The 17,806-nt window shown below is 44.5% G+C and overlaps 1 long non-coding RNA gene across 2 annotated transcripts; it reads right to left on the reverse strand.

The window, feature by feature from the left end:
• Positions 1 to 280: 280 nt before the first annotated feature.
• Positions 281 to 10,249, reverse strand: LOC109449818 (uncharacterized). 2 transcript variants are annotated; one of them, XR_012495592.2, is made up of 3 exons: positions 9,259 to 10,249; positions 4,689 to 5,127; positions 281 to 3,827 (listed from the first exon to the last, which is right to left on the reverse strand). It is a non-coding gene; the product is annotated as an uncharacterized LOC109449818 (long non-coding RNA). The 2 variants fall into 2 exon arrangements; XR_002137758.3 differs by having other exon boundaries at positions 4,953 to 5,127; positions 9,259 to 10,244.
• Between the last annotated feature and the right edge of the window lie 7,557 nt (positions 10,250 to 17,806).

Here is a 17,806-nt window from a genome sequence, read left to right on the forward strand (position 1 = left end):
TATTACGCAAACGTTAATTTCTTGGGTATCTGACTTGTCCATTGTAGGCCACCTGCTCTGTCTCCCCACTCTGAGGCCCAGGCTCATGGAGCGACCACCATTGGGAACGTGGTCAGTGTGGCAGAGGGAAAAGTGAAAGTGACAAGTTATGTGCGAACTCTTAAAGCTTATGCCAGAAAATGATGTTTCTTCTGCTTACATTTCATTGCCCAAAGCAAGCCTCTTTTGATGCCAACTATTTTCTTTTAAGAAAGACATTCTTTATAGGTGTAATGATTGCTCATTCTGGGCCCCATGCTGTGCTAGAATGAGTCAGGGAAACAGATAAAATAGTGTCCCTGTTCTGGAGGGGTTCCATTCTGGTAGGAAAATAGATACGGAAACAAATAGATTACAAGAGGCCTTGGTGGGGGAGGGGGCTTTTAATGGACTGAGAAGAGGGGGCCTCTTCTGTAAACTCCATGAGTGGCTTAAGTTCACTGCCAGTCTGTCATATGAATAGATCCCAGGCTTGAGACCTGTGAACTTCTGTATCCAGTATGTATTTTTCCATTAGCAATTATGAAGCTTTGCTGGGGTTGCTTTGCTTCTCTGTTTCCTCCCACCCTCCACTAGAGAGCAAGGACTTCAAACCAGACCCAATTCTCTTAGGCAGGAACTAGTCTCATTGATCTTTGTCTTCACAGTGCTGGACACTTGGTGTCACAAAGGAAACGGATGAGAGGATGAGAGGGTGAATGGATCAGTGGTCACCCTAATATTAAGTACCATGTTTGTGAGCCTCTCATGCCTGCTCTTCCTCAGGAGGCTTATCACTGTCCTTCAGCTGCAGGATCCACTTGCCCTGGTTTGGATGTCTAGTTCATTGACTATTGTCCCACTTTTCCTCTGCTTCTCTTCTTAGCACATGGCTCCTGACAAATGGCCACAGTGTGACCCTCGTTATTACAGCCTTTGTGCCCCGAGGTTTCTCTCTCTCCCATGCTAGCTTGACCCTCTAAGTTGGGTCTTGCTTCACTCTGTGGCATTCATTCTAAGGAGCATGTGGCAGCTGGAAATCTATGCAGCTGTGTGTGTGTGTGTTGTTGTTATCTGCACTGGATCGAATAGTGTCCCCCCAAAATTCAGGTCCACCCAAAACCTCAGAATGTGACCTTTTTTGGAAGTAGCGTCTTTGAAGATGCAATGACTTAATATAAGATGATGTCATACTGAGTTAGTGTGGGCCCTACCTAATAACTGGTGTCCTTATAAGAAAAGAAAACAGAGACACACACACGGGGAGAACACCATATGATGACAGAGGCACCACCAGAAGCTAGGAAGAGGCAAAGAGGGACCCTCCCTTAAAGTTGTCAGGGAGAGCATGGCTCTGCCAGGACCTTGATTTTGGACTTCTGTCTTCTAGAACTGTAAGGGAATGTATTTCTGTTGAATGCTGCTAGCTGAAATTGCATCTATTTATTTGCTGTTCATGGCACTCATCCCCATCTAATGAACATAAACCTCACCAGACGGTATCTCGTCTGTCAGTCTTTCTCAACACTCCCCCTCTTCAAGCCTCACTGAAATGTCCCCCAAATAGCACCAGCCCTCGGAAGAAACTAGTGATGAATTTTACTGACATGTTTGCCAAAAGGCTCTCTCAGAATCTCTTGACTACTTGTAGACTTGGGCATGCTTTCTCCACAAGACAGTAAAAGGAATTACAACAGGTACAACTAGGTGTTGAGAACTCCTGCTGCTAGAAGCACCAAGCGCCAGCAAGGTTCCTCAGAGCTGTGTTGTTAAACTTTGTAAAGTGAATGCATTTGCGTGGTCGACACCCCAAGGCACTGCTCACCTGGTCAACCGTGTGAGAAATGAGTGTTGAGCAAGTCCACATAAAGATAAAGAGACAAAGGCCCAGAGAGGGTGACGTGCTCTAGGACACAGATCCACTTAGAGAAGGAGCTGGGGTTGGAATCCAGGTCTGATTCTGATGGAGAGCTTCCTCAGGAGGACGCACTGTCTCTTCTTCTTCTAGTTGAACAGCTGTCAAACAGCCTCCACTCAGATGGAGTCCCAGGCAGTTGGTGACAGAAGCCACCTCTTGCCACCAGAGGGAAGTGGGACAGAAAACAATCCAGATGTGTCCCCATTGAATGTGTGTGCTCATTGCTGAGTATCTGGGTGGAGGCTTGTCTGAGTTTTGGGCTTGTGATCAGTGCTCAGAGGACCTCGTTCCGTTTGGTAGCTGCAAATGTGGGGTTATGGCGAGAAAACCTGAGCAGAATAACGACGGGAGGAGTGACGTGATCCAGGATGGCTTTAGCAGATTGGCAGGCTGACCAGGAAGTCACTGGGTCTCACCCGAGACGCCCAGTGAACCATAAGGTCTGCACACAAGATATGCCTCAGTAAATGTTTACTATTTCCGCTGAAAACACAGACATACAAAACTGACGTGTTCGTTAGAGAATAAACTTTTTAAAATTTGCAGGTAAGCAAAAGGAGAGCAGTTTACACTCAGCATCGATTGGTTTTTAGAAAAGTAAAACCTATACACCTAGTAAAAGGTGTCTTTCTCATTTGAATTACACAGCGAGCAAGGAGTGAAGTGCATACTTAATGCAAAGCTTGGGTGATGCTACTCAGCTTGGGGATATCAGCACAACCAAAGTGCCTAAAGATAGAAAAAGGACCGGGGTGTGAAAAGCCCCTGTGGCCATTCGCAGTCAGGGACAGTCACAGGAAATTCCTGAGGCCTCTGGCAGGGTCTGCTGTGCAAACAGCAGAAAAACTGGAGCAGTTCCAAGCCTGGAAGGATCTGGGCCCTGAGGGTACCCTTCTCCCCACACGTCCTTGCACACCTGGGGAGGCAGAATCCCACTGCTGGGCAATACTGTGTTTCCCCGAAAATAAGACCTACCCCGAAAATAAGCCCGGGTTAAGATCGTTAGCTAGACGGATGCATTGAGTACGTTATGACGATGTTCCAGAAGAAGATGACATGACTGTATTTGGACAAATGTAGATTGTTGTACATGAAAAAATAAGATATCTCCTGAAAATATGCCCTAATGCGTCTTTCAGAGCAAAAATTAATGTAAGACTCAGTCTTATTTTGGGGGAAATATGGTAACAGTGGTCCTGGCTGTTGGGCCTCTGATGTAACCAGTGGACACTCCGCTTACTGCTGATCGTACCCCACACCCTTCTGGTTCCCCTCGAGGATTTCCATGCTCTCCCCATTGTGAACACAGACATGAGAAAAAATGGCAAGAGAGGTGGTAGGAGGTTGGGTTAGCCCGTTCGTGCTGCTCCAACAGAATGCCATAGAGTAGGTGGCTTATAAACAACGAACACTGATTCCACACAGTGCAGAAGGCTGGGAAGTCCAAGGTCAAGGTGCTGGCAGGTTGAGTGTCTGGTGAGGGCCCATTTCCTGGTTCATAAGCAAGCTTCTTGCTGCGTCCTCACATGGTGGAAGGGGTGAGAGAGCTCTCTGGGGTCTCTTGTATAAGGACACTCATCCCCTTGGTGAGGGCTCCACCCTCATGACCTACTCACCTCCCAAAGGCCCCACCTGCAAGTCCCACCATATTAGGGGTTAAGTTTCAACATATGCGTTTGAGGGGACACAAGCATCCAGTCCACAGCAGAGGGGGTAGAGAAGGAAATGTAAGGGAAGCACCGTGAGTGGGTGTTGGGGAGGGTGGCTTGGGAGTGACTGAAAAGGGGGTGTCCCACAGTGGGGGTTGCTTACTGAGCTGGGTTGCATGATTCTGCTTGCATTCTTGGGCCTCAGCCATTGCCAGAGAACATGCCTCAGTGGCCTGCTGGTCCTAGGAAGAGAGACATGTAGATCCGTGCAGACGTCCCAGTGATCCATAATTACGTGAACAAATTACACTGAGATCATTAGAACCACTCAACTGAGAGCAGCTGGGTCAGCTGACCGCCAGATGCGTAAGGAATAACAAAAGACTGGTGTTTTAAGTCTGAGTTTTAGAGGTTTGTCACACATTAATAGTTAACTGATATACCTACCTAACAGCCACAACCCCTTTCTTCCTTGTTACAGATTTTGTTAATAATGCTAATGTGCCATCATTGGTTTAAGCCAAGCAAGTTCTATTACCATTTGCTAGATACTCTCTTTCCCGGACTTCTTAGCAGCTGGTAGTGACCATATGACCTAGTGCTGGCCAGAGAGACATTATTTCTGGGAGAGATTTTTCTCCATGATAAAAACAAAACAAACAAACAAAAAAAACCAAAGCCCTCTTCTGGCCCTCCGTTTCTTTCCTGCTTGGTCACTGGCAAGCGACGTGATGCCTGGAACTATGGAAGGCATCTTGTCACCATGAGGTCACAAGGTCAAGGATGGGTACCCAAACAGAAAGGTGAGAAAATCCTGCGTTTTTTATTGTATTGTTGAGCCTCAGAACAGATGCTGGGCCACCTACCTGCAGCCTCTCCCGAGTTAACAATGGTTGTCTTTATGGTTCAAACCACTGTCAGTCAGATTTCCTGTTATGGCAGCCGATGCACTCTCGATCGTGAGGGATACCGTGAAGATGGAGGGAAGGAGTGTGGGTGATAAGTGGGGACGGTGTGTGTCATAGTGCTGTGAAAAGTCACGTTGTACTGAGAACTGAAGACCTTTTCCTAATGAGCTGTGTAACCTTGAGTAATTCACTCACCTCTCTGGGCTGCGATTTCCTCTCCTGAGAGAAGACGGCATTTACCTAGATGATCTTTATGATTTTTGCCATTCGAATATTGTCTCCTATAGTCAAGTCTCTGGGTGCCACAGCTGGGCAAATATTCACAGGGGATTTTGGAGAACTATTAATTCTGCCCAAGGAAAATATTGAGAGTAGTTGTTCTACAGCAAATGCGTAGTTCTGGGCTTGTGAAAAATGAGTTTCTTTTTCATTTCTGAGTTTGTGTCTAATATGTCTTACCTGCTCGAGGGGACTTTCATTATGAATGTTCCTTAAATGCCTTGTTTGTAGAAGATGATTTGCATGCGAGGAGCAAATGCTTCCTTTACAGGAGCAGGTGTTTGGGGATGAAGGGAAACCTGCTGACTAATGCCTTGTCATCCAAATTCACAGGAATTTCTGGTCTGACACCGTTCTGGGGAGAGAACAAAGGGGACACATCTTCTGAATAAATTCATCGATTTATTCAGTTTCTGGTTCTGCAGAATAGAGCTATAGCAGGATCCCAGAGAAGCACCCACAGGGGAAGAAAAATCGCTTTATTTTCTACTTTAGCTAACAGCATTTTCCTGCCTGGACTCCACCAAACAGACCTGCTTGGCTTTGCAGGCTCATGCAACTGTCCCCGTTCCTCTCCTCTCTGGCTTTCTGGCTGCAGATGTCCTGACATAGTCAGATTCCTTCAGTTCTATTACTGTTTCCCCCAAACCATTTTTCTTTCATTTCTCCTTGCTCTTCGCCACAGTGATATTCATTAAGCGTTTTCCTTTTCGTCCAGTTCCTACCACCTTCTATTATTTCTCGGTATCACCCCCTCTCTCCTCCTTTCTCCGTCTACTGCTGTGTTCTGAAAGGGGTCCTGGACTTTTGAGCAGCGATGTTCCTGAAATCTAACGAGAACCGTGGGGCTCATGATTGTCTGACGTAATCATACAGAAGGATTTTACTCACTACTCTCTGCTGTTCAAGGAGAATGCCACAGGTCTGGTCCTGCTCTCTTTTCTTTATGATATTCTGTAGCATAACATGTAGCTCTGTAAACATGTTGGATAAAAGTGGATTATGGGAAGAAGGGCAAATTCTAGGGCATAACTGGGCAGAGCGGTGAAGACTCCCTGAGCTCTTGAAGGTCGTTGATTTATATACACTTTTGCAACCCTTTACTGAAGACGACTGAAATTCTAAAGCACCGAGCTTTGGGTAAGGGACTATAAGGGACACGTATGACCTTATACACGTATGCATCATATATGGAGCTGCTGTAGAGGGTCCTATTTTTGGGCCCTACTGGGCCCAAAAGACTCTTTTCTGACAATGAATGATTGGATTTGTTTGAACCCTAGATTAATGTCCAGAGTACTGGTTGTCAAGTCTTAACCCCTGTGAATGCTCTTTCTAGATTAAACGTCCCTGACTCTCCCCCCTGAGCTAACGATTCAGTGAATTTCTTCACTTGTGTGTGTTTCCTTGCCTCGCAAGTCAATACATTGGCTTTGTGGATTTCAGTTATTTTATAACTCTAGTAGTCTTTGCTTTATTATTTTTCAGAGTATAGGCTGTACGGGAGCCAACTAACATTTAACATCTGGCACAGCCCAAAAAATTCCGAACATTAAGAACAACTAAAAGAAAATCAGCCAAATCCAACCCAACAACAAACCAGTAACAGCCGCAATAACATAATAACAGCAATCTCACTCATGAGACAGGGCCTGGCCAGGAAATGAGACCTGCAGTGCCTTCCAGCTCAGGTGATTTCTAACTAAGAGTTGGTTTCAACTGGACTAAGCCAATTTCAACCATGTTCCGATCTAGAAGTGAATATTGCTTCTCCATGCTTGTGTGGCCTCTTTGATTTAACATTCAAAGTTTAGCAGGCTGATAAGGAACAAAGGCCATAATTTTAACAAAAATTACTTGCCTATTACTTTTTTATTATTCACCAGGTACGGCTGCAAAATTTGGTTAGTTTAGGTAGGATTGTGCTTCTTTATCTCTTGCTGACACCTGGATTTTCTCAGAAGAATCCTCCCAGAACTTGAGTTCATTTCATTTTGGGGTCTTATTAAAGGACCTCAGGGGATTTTCAGTTCCAAGCAGTGCTTCTGCTGCACAACTTTCAAATTTTGAGAGTTTTGAGTCCTACACATCATTCCTCATTGGAAGAAACTTCCGGCCCTTTCCCCACAAGTGTACTTTCCTCCTACATCAAGATGCTATTATGATTTGTTTCTCCCTCTCAGCAATTACGAATGCACTAGACGCTTGTGAAAGGAATTTACTGAAAACGCAGCAGAACTTATTTGACGCACTTCTCCCTCTAGCCTTAGAGTATGACAACCCAGTTGCGTTTTTGCTTCTGGCTGTCCCTGCCTTTTAAGGATTTGGGTCTGTAATGTGAAGCACATGATACCTTGCTTGTCCTAAATAAGATTGGGACCCAATGTCTTTCATGGTGACCTTCCCTGTTCTATTCTTATTGTCATCTTTAAGGAAAGATATTTACTCAGTACCTACCACGCAGGGCTTTATGTTGGGTATTTGCGTATATTCCTTCTGCCTTCCGGGAGCTCAAGTGAAGCCATCTTTCACCCTCCCTCCCTCAAACATTTGTTAACAGGCAGAAGAATGAACATAAGAGGAATCCTCTGATACTTGAAGAGATGAGCCAAAGCAAAGTCCTCACCCAAGTGTGAATGACTAATGGCATGTTTCCAGAATGCGGAAAGCAAAACAGTGGAAGCTGGGGGTGGGAGCAGATCAAAGAAAAAGGGAAAACCATAGTTATTTCTCTTTCTTTTGTAGAAATCTTCCCAGAAGACATAGTTTCTTGGAGGATGTAGCATTTGTCAACTGCTACATAACAAACCTCTCCAAAACTTAGTGGCTGAAAGCAGTGATGATTTATTATCTCTCACAATTCTGAGGCCTGCAAATCTGGCCAGTTCTGTTGCTTGTTTGGCAACAAGAGTTGCCAGAGTTTGGGGCTGGAGGGTGTAAGAGGGCCTTGCTCACTGGCAGCAGTGGATACAGGCTGTCGCCTGGGGCATCTGAGTTCTCTCTGTGACCTCTTATCCTCCAACAGTCTAGAATGGGCTTTTTCACAGCAGGGTGGTCTCAGGATCTGAAAGCCTAGGCTCCAAAACTTGTTCAGTACTACTTCTGCCATTTGCTGTTGATCTAAGCAGGTCCCAAGGACATTCCAGATTCAAGGAGTCCACCTTTTAATGGGAGGACAAAGGAACATGGCCAAGGAGACACAATTTATTGGGGACCATTATTCTAACAATTTATCACAGTGGAAGTGGGGTCAGGAGAATCGGGAAGCGGGTAGGGCTGAGAGGTAGGAGGAGGGTGGTTTAAGAATTGAAGATGCAAACTTCCTTTGGAATCTTTCGTCTTGTCTTCAGTTATGGAATTCTATGTGTCAGCAAAAGGGTCAGTAATTTGTTTCTGGGTACAGACTCAGGGGCTGTATTAATGAAGGAAAAATGATGGATGCCTGCCATTTTATGAAAGTATAGCATTTAGGGGATAATACATAAAATGGAAAAGCAGGAAAAAAAATCAGAATACCAAAGAGATGAGAGGAAACAGAAGATTTTATCAGGAAATTATATGTACATTCCAGATTATATGTATATATTTGAGCACACATATGAAATACTTTCTGCTGTAAGATACCTTTAATTTTATGGCTGAACTTTTTAAAGATGTGGTTTTATTTTCAGTAGCCCTACAATTTAGGTAGGCTGTCACCAAGTGATGGGTCCATACTTTAACTGAGAACCATGTGGGTCCTTTTATTCAAGTCTCTTAGAGTCTTAACAATGAATTTCCTATGTATAGTTAGGAAACATATAATACTTTTAGTAAAAGAATTGGACCCCAAAGGCCATTTTCAACCAATTTTTTAAAGTTAACTTTGGAAATAATTTTCATAGCACAATTTTGTACCTTTCCATCGGTCTTTAATTTTTCCTTTATTCATGTCTTCTGAATCTAAAATCAATAGTCTTTCTAAGTAGTTCCTCTTTTAGTGGTTACTGTCATCTTTCTGTTGTCGCCACAAGAACAATTGAGAGGACTTAATGAAAGAAATGGCTTTAGTTTACCTTTTGACGCCTCTGTTTCTTTTATCTACATGCAGAAGGGGAACATGTAAAATAAAGCACAGAGGTAAGATGCCACAGAGATCCCAACTGTGCCTTCATTCACTGCTAGGCCGCCCCTGAATGTTTATTGTTGCAGAACTTCCCCATCTTTCTCTTCTCTTAATAAACTAGTATAGACTGAATGAAACATAGGCGCTTACACCCTCTCCCTCCACTGTAACTAATAACCACTTCTTTATAAACTGCCATAACTTCAGGCTTCTATAGAAACTTACCAGGTAGAACCCAACAATTTTGAACAGTTGGAAACTAGTCTTAATAGGTTTGGAATAGTGAGTTAAGTGACTTATCATATAAATGCCATCTTTTTTTCTTGAGCCAGGACAATTCAGGTAAACAAGGAAAAAAACAAGAAAATAAAAATCACTCACTCAGAGATGGTCACTCTTAGTTACGTCCCAGGCTGCGGCATCTTTCTGAGAAGTACTCCAGTATTGGTTCTAAATGAACGTCCCTAATTCTGTTCCCCTGACAGTCCCTTCAGATTACTCGTCACCTATCAACCAAAGGCAACAGGGCATATCCACCTGGAGCTGCCCTGGGGAGGGCCGCATTGGTGGGCAGTTTGGCTCCAGCACCTGGGTCGGTTCCCTGGCCCCAGTTCCCTGGGGTAGTTAGCTTTAGCTGAATCTCCAGACGAGAGTACAAGATCAAAACACAGACGTAGCTCAATCTTCAGTTACTGAAGCTGGATGAAAGTGAAGTCATTGCCGGGTGCACCATCTGGTCTTCCCAAGGCCACAAGCAGAATGTCATAGCTTCTGAAGCTTAACGATTTTAACATTTCATGTAGCAGCTACATTTCTCACAGCCTGAACTCAATTAGTTTCTACAGCTTGCTGTGAAGGTGAGGATGGAAATGCCACACATTTCTGCAGTGGATATACTATCCTGTCATTGGTCAATTATCTGCATAAACACCAAAACTTTGCAGGCAATTCCCGGGGATGAAGGGATCTCCAGAAGTGTCCTCTGGTCTGCAGGTCAGGTGCACAGGTCCCCTGTGCTCGACTGTCAGTGGTTTCAGCTGGCCACTTGGAAAGCACTGCAGAATAAACTATGCATATTTGAGACTGAGAGCGTGTGCCTATATGGCAGAACTATCTGTTGACAGGCAGAAAAAGAAGCTCTAGAAACAGGGCGACACCCCCTGGTGTTGGTGAGGCTGGAGCAACAGGCACGCACTTGAACTGCTCTCAGGGCTGTAAACTAGAACAAGTCTTCTCAGAACACTCAGGCAACATAGTATCAGTGTAGTTATGTATTATTATTTTAATTGGCTGTTTAGGGTCTCATTGTATGGCTATGCTATAGTTTATGTAACCAATATTTAAGTTGTTTCCAATTTTTCACTATTATCAACAGTGCTTAACAAACATCCTTATACATAGTCCTCTGTGAATTTGACCCATTATATCTTTAGGATAAATTCCCATGAATGCAATTGCTGGGTCAAACTTTAAAATGTGGATTATAAATTTGCATACCAAGATTATAAATCGATGATCTACGTTTTCTTTCCATATTTTTAATAAGATGTATATTTTTACATTTAGATATTTGCTCCATTTGAAATTAGTTTTGGTGGTAGAGATTTGTCATTTCTATTTCTCCGAATGACCAAGGCAATTTCCTCAACTCGTTTTGTTGAATGGTCCACCTTTGTCATGTATCAGATTCTCATTCATATATAATCTGTTTATGGATTCTGTGCTATTGAGTGTTCTGTTAGTTATTGTATAATGCATTACTTTTATTACCTGTATAATATGTTTTAACACTGGGTAGGACAAATACTTCACTATTCTACCTCATTAGTTATTATTTCAGAGGAATTTTGAAATCATGTTATTTTTTTCCTTTAAAAGGAAAAAAACAAACAAAAAATTTTTGATTGGGATTTGCATTGGATTTACAATTTGATTTATTTTTTACAATATAGAGGACATGTTCAAAAATATAATTTATTTTTCCATTTATTCAAATATCCTATGTCCCTCAGTAGAATTTTATTGTTTGGGTCCAGCACATGTCTTGTTCAACTTTATTCCTAGGAATGAGATATTTTTCTGATTGCCATTATTAAAGGGATCCCCCTGCAGTTATAACTGTCTAGACTGTTCCAATGCAGTAGGCGAATCCACTTACTGTGGTCCCTATCCCTCGGTATCTGCGGGGATTGGTTCCACGACCCCCGTGGATACCAAAATCCTCGGATGCTCAAATCCTTTATGTAAAAGGGTGTAGTATGTGCATATAACAAACACACATCCTTCTGTATACTTTAAATCAATCTATAGATCACTTAGAATACCGAATACCATGTAAATAGTTGTTATACTGTACTATTTAGGGAATAATGACAAGGAAAAAAGCCTGTACATGTTCGGTACCGACAGCCATGGTAATTGGGTCCCACCTAACTATATAGGATATATCAGCAACAATGTAATATTTCCCCCAAATATTTTCTGTCTGTGGGTTCATTGCATCTGCCCATGGATACAGAGGCCTGACTGTAGCTCCTACTTGCACCGTAATCTGGAAACCCCAGCTCCCTGCAGGGAACAGCTGCGTGGAGGCTGGGCCAGGACCCCTGCCTTCTCCTCTTCTCCCTTCGCTCCCTGGCTCCTTGGCTCCAGTGTGAGGGTGCAGACCCAGTTGTCCTGGTAAATAAGGGAGAATCAACCAACCTCCCAGAAGTGACCGGCAATGAAAATATGAACTTATGTCGAAGTGCCCTGCACCCCGTACCTCTGGCCAACTTCCACAGCCATGGCTAAGGGTCAGCAGTTGGGACGGGGGTGGGGAGCATTCCTGGCCTCCTTACCTGGCCATGACCCTGCCTGAGGCCAGGAGCCTGGGACTTCAGTCTTGTGTGTCCTGGGGCGCATCCAGGCCCCTCGGCAAATACTCTGCTGCCCGGGGTCTGCAAAGGGAAAGCGACAGAGGGGAGAAAGGCAGCCCCTAACTTTTCAGAGGAGCTAGGCAACCTCCCCGGGGCTCTCCCCCACAGAAAGAACAATCTCTAGGAAACAGGGAGCTCAATGCTTTTTTCATTCTGATTTTTATCTCAGTCCTTAAAAACCAAGCTTTAAAAATCAGACCCTGCCCATTATTATTATTATGCAATAATCATCGTGGAGGCTTAAAGTGACTAATGATAGAAGGTTTGGTTTAAATATTAAACACAAATGGTTTTGGTCTGCTCTTGGGAACTGGAACCGGTAGGAAATGGGCTCATTCCCTGCTTTGCCTGGGGGACCTGGACTGATCCCAAAGGTGACCTTTGAGAGATGGCTCCTGTAATCACAGGCCACTTCTGTCCCCACTGTGGCTGCAGGGCTGCCCCTCACTGGGGAGCGTGAGGCTTCACGAACGCTTTCTGCATTTTTGTTTTCCCAGATGACCGATGGGTCTGTCAGAGAGGAATTCATTGTCGATTGCTTCTTTCCTTTGATGCCACGTGACTCCTCAGAGGCTCAGAAGGCCAAACCCTCATCTTAATAATGGGTTCTGGCACTCAGCTGACACTTTTTATGCATTATTCTATTAAAGTTTATAAGTACCCGGAGGGACACGAAATATTATTCCTATCTTAAATGTGAGGATATCGAGACTTAGTTAAATAATTTTCCAAGTGTACCAACCTTGTAAGTGGTAGAAGTGAAATTTGGAATTAATTCGTATCTGATTCCAAATAGCGTGTTTTCCATCACCTTGTCACCTACATAAAGCACAATAAAAGAACCTGGGCAGTCTGTTGGAGACATGGCCACCTCCGAGACTCGAGACCGGCTCTTGTTCTATTTTGAGTGAGTGTTGTGTCCAGATGGTTTCCGAGCATGAGCAAGCGGGAGTAGTGGCATAAATATAATGGAGGACATGTACACTGGCTTTTACAACGTGCCAGACGCGGTTCTAAGGACACTGTGCACATCCCATCACCGAACCCTCGCAATAACCCCGTCGTGTTCTACAGTCACGTCACAGAGACGCTGAGCAACGGGTTTAACATCACATGACCAGCAAGTAGCTGAGCAGGGACCCAGGGAGGCTGGCCCCAGAGTCCTGTACCCTTAACCATTCACAGAGGGTCTCTTTAACTGAGACAGGGAAGGTGGGGGGTGGGGGACAGAGCTTTCAGGGCCTGGGAGGGCAGGGTTGTCAACAGTTCTATTTGGGCGTTACATGTGAGGTAGATTAGCAGGTAGCCCAGTGGATAGCAACTTAGTATCATCAGTATATAGGTGAAGTGTAAAGCCCGAGATAGATGAAGTCACGTCTAGAAAATGTATAGGTGGAGAAGAGGAGAGGCTCATGGCCCTTTCCACATCGTGAGGGTGAGTGGGAGAGGGAGAGCTGGCAGAGAACCCAGTGGCCCCTCCCTTTCTCTCACACCTGCCATCCCAACCCTTAGCAGGACCTGTGACTTCCCAGCGTTCCTTTCCACTGCCCTACAATAAGCCGACAACATGGCTCCCCTCTGACAGACTGCTCTGGGCACCCCAGCCTCCTCACTCAGCTCCTGCCGCGCAGCCACCTTGTTTGAATGTGCGGGCGTGCTCCCCTCAGGACCTCACACTTGCTGTTCCCCTTGCCCGCAGTGCTCTTCCCTACCTAGTCCCGGGGCTCCATCCATTGCTTTGTTCACATCCCTACTCAAATTCCACCTCCTCACAGGTGCCTTTCCTAACCACTCTATCCAAAGAGCAACCCCTAGCCTCTCTCCCCATAACCTGCTTTCCTTTTCTTCACAGCCCTTATCACTGTCCACATGGTATTCCATCTCCTCTCTGCAAACAACAGGAGAGTGGGGGCCTGTGTTATCCGCTACTGTATTCCCAGTGCCCAGGATTGTGCCTGGATGCATGGGAGACACGCGACAAATATTTGTGAATGATGAATGATCGATTGAAAAGACACTGAGACGTCGTGGCTGGTGATAGGAGGAGAACGAGGAGGAGTGTGCAGTCACAGCTGCAGGGGATGGAAGTGTTTGGAGAAGCAGGATGTTCGTCCATATTTAATGCTGCTGATGGTTAAGGTGATGAAGATGGAGGACTGACTTTGGAGTTGGATGCTGATTGTCCTCCCATTTCACTGTATTGAGGATCATTTGCAAGATGTGCGTTGCAGCGTGGTAGGAAGCAGCAAAACAATGAAACAAACGAGGGTACATAGGCATCATTAACTTAATGGTTTTCTACATTAGCACATCCATTCTGATGGAATATTATGCAGCCATCCAGAGGAGAGGGAGACCTACAGCATTTTCAGGAAAGATGTTCAGATATGTTAAATGAAGAAGTAAGTTGGACTCCAATTTACACAATGACTCCTTTGTGCATTTATTAGAAAAGTTATATGTCTACAAAGGAAAACTTCAGATGGATAAACAATAAATTATTTCAGAAATTGTCTCTGGTGTTGGATGGCTGGGGAGATTTTAATTTTACGTTGTACAGTTGTTTTTTTAAGTGGTAGGATTTGGGGAATTTGTTTTTCTCCTTGCAGTTTGCCAATATTTTTCAAATAATTTTAAAATTAGGAAAATAAACAGGATGTGTCTATATATGATATTTGAATAAATAGATGAAAACAGGTGGGGGGCAGTTAGAGGCTCTGGACCAGATGCAAGTGAAATGCAGCGGTCTGCCCCTGCTCTGAATATATGGGAGGCCCCACAAACCTGGGCTGTTGGATGGCCGTGGTCATGAAAGCGTGCTGCTCTCAAGCTGGCTACTGTCTCGCCCTTAGGTAGAGACTTTTGGTATGTGCCAGAGACTGAGTTAGGCCAGTGGTCTGTGCAGAGCTCCTCTAGTTTGTGTCAAAACTGAGCCACTGGCATGCGCCATCACTTATTCTATTTAATTATTTTTTTCTTCCCAAGTCACGTAGAGTCTGTGAAGTGCATGCTGATAAGAATACATCATGCAGACCCAGTTCTTCTCTCTTCTAGATGTGTCATTTGTCCAGCCTCCTTTGACAGCCATGGACAGTGGGTTTTACTTGGTTTCCCTCCTTGAGTTTTTGTAGCAGAGTAAAATTTACTTTTATTGAATAGGTAAGTAAGAGTTAAGGTCATACTCTAAAACAGATTCTCTTATGAAATGGAAACTGGTCATTTAACCTATGGATTGTTTTTTTAAAAATTAAAATCTACTTCAATAATGAGAATTGGTAAAGGATGCTGATGTCATTCCCTTTTTGTAAAGAATCAGGATCGATGCCAACTGTATGTGTAGGTGAGTCAGCAAAATCTCTCTGTATGTCTTTCCCGGTCAAACTTCTTAAGAGAGGAGTTCAGATTTACCAACCCTTTCTCCATCCTTGACCTTTCCCGAGCCCTCTGCATTATGACTTTCTATCCCTGGCTTCTCATTGCCTGCCTCTGTTGACTCTTGCTACTTTGCCTGTCACCCACATGCCAGGAGGCTGTCTTGTGTCCCCAGGGCCCAGCCCAGCCCCGGATGTGGAGTAGCCCTGCCTGCGCAGCACACCCCCGGGCCCCATGTTCTCACACATCCTCTGCCTTAGCTCTGGTCGTTCCCTCTGCCTGGCATGCCATTCCCTCACTTTTCTACCCAACACACTTACTTTTGTGACCAGCTCAACTGTCCCTTCTTTAGAGAATTTTCACTGGCTGCTCCCTCCCACTTCCAGGCAGAATGGGGTCTTCCCAGTCTGTGTTCTCATACTGTGAACAGATTGCAGGTACAGAGCTTACCTGAGGTCACTGTAGCTTTGTTCCTTTAGACTGTGCACTTCTACATTCTTAGCACCTAACACAGTACTTGGGGCAGAGTAGGTTCCCAGCTCGTGTGGGCTGAATGAATGAATGAATGAATGATTCCCAGCGGGAATATGAAAGGCAAAACCCACAGTTTTGCTGGGAACTTCTCATCCTGATGATAAGAATACATATGGAAGAGCCACCTGCACATACTCTCTCTACCCAGGTGTCACCCTGACCCTCCTTTCAAGTCTACACAAGGGTGGCCCAGGATTTTTAAATCCCATTCCCAATTCTGTTTCTGACTCACTTTAGCCCTTTAAATTACTCACTTCCTGTCTACGGTGGCATTTGCTAGTTTATAAAGCAAAGTGACCCTTGAGGGATGATAACAACTGAGAGCTTATAAAAGGCTTCAGAGTACTATGTATAAAAGCTGAATGTTGTTATGAATCAGTCAAGTGAGTAAGTGAGTGGAAACTGCTAAGCTCTCGCCTGGATTACTAACTACTGTATTTGTCAAATTAAAAAGGTACTAAAGCCACCCCAAGGGGAGAGTTTTGATATTCATTCTTCTTCATGAGTAATTTCTTATGAAGAGTAACAAATAGGACAAGAAGCCAGAATTCCGAATGTTGGGACGGGGTTTGGGGCTGTCTCTCCTAATTCCCACTTGTGGTGCATTTAAGTAAGTATCTGCAAAGAGAACGATGCATAAATGATTAGTACCCAAAGGCAGTTCCTGTAAAGGGAAGAGGATTTATAAATGTTGCAGCAACATTTTCCTTCCTTCCGAGGGGTGCTGAGTGAATCAAAGGTCATTGTGGATGTTTCTCCAGCTGGGAGAGGGAGTGTCAGCTTTAGCATCTCTTCTCAGCACCTCAGCAAAACCCTGAGGGTGTAGAAGGCCCTTTACTTTGTCCTCTAGTCAAGCCAGTGAGTGCTGTTGGACCCCTGGCCTTCCCCACAACAGGTACCTCACAGATCACAAATAGTGAGCTGATTCACTCCATGGCCAGAGGAGTGAGGCAGTGCCAAGTGCCAATTAGCCTGGCCTTTAAACACGTAGCTTCCTGGCAGTCAAGTCCAATGATAATACAAGGACTAAAAAATGACAGGCAGGCTGGGGAGGAAGGTTCCTTTTTTAGAACATGATTGGCTTCAGGCCTGAAAGTGAGGACCTTAAATGTTGGCTTTTGTGCTGTGCTTTCCTACTACTGTCCTGCATGTTACCTAATATTATGAGTTTTAGTTCAGCCTTTTAGCTTTCCAGTTGTGAGGGGGCAATGGCAGAGTGGGGCTGGGATACTCTGGTCCCTGTCAACCTTAAGGACTCGGAGAGTAGGCTCCTCCCCCTCACCCTGTTAGGTGTTCAGAGGTGCCCTTCGTACTTACAAGTGTCCTGATGGCCCTGTGGGATGCAGTCTGTGTGGGTGGTTGGGCTGGGTGGACCGATGGCTCATTCTGTGGGCGTTGCTTGGAGAGATGGAGGGAGGGATGGTCAACAGCTGTGTTGGGGGCCTGGGCTGTGTGCAGTTCTTATTCAGGAGAAGAGCCATTCTTACTCTCAGGGTGGGCCAAATGCCTCCTTCCAGTGCTGAATAGAACACCAATAAGCTATATTTAGACACTTCTGAGAAGCGCACACATTCACCTATAGCCACATATATAAAACATGCATACATAATGTATAACTGTTTACAATATGCATGTGTTGGTATTTTACATATATATACACACATATTACATATACAGATATGTAATATATATGTCTGTGTGTGCATTCTCATATTCTCAACTTAATAATATATCTTGAGAAACCCCTTCTCTAGTCACACTTTTCTTGGCCAACATGGGAATCACCCCTTAGTATCTGCTTTCAAAGACTGTAGAATGTGAGAAAAGTAATTCTTTCCACATTAGAGCAGCACACATGAAATTAAAACTGGAATAGGCCACTTGAGATTTTTATTTAATTTATATTGAATTTTAAAACTTGAAAAGTATCTTGGAAAAGCACTTTCCGTATATTGAATCGGGAAGGCCTGACACTGTGAGTATGCTTTCGGATGTGTCTGCTGACACATGAAGTGGGTTGGGGACTGGGGCAGTCAGAACCTAATTAACTCCCAGAGGTTCCCCAACCCCTTGTATCTACCCTGGGCTAAATGCCATCTTTTGTA

This window comes from Rhinolophus sinicus, chromosome 16, assembly GCF_057876585.1.
Source record: "Rhinolophus sinicus isolate RSI-liver-muscle chromosome 16, RSI-T2T, whole genome shotgun sequence".
Lineage (NCBI taxonomy): Eukaryota > Metazoa > Chordata > Mammalia > Chiroptera > Rhinolophidae > Rhinolophus > Rhinolophus sinicus.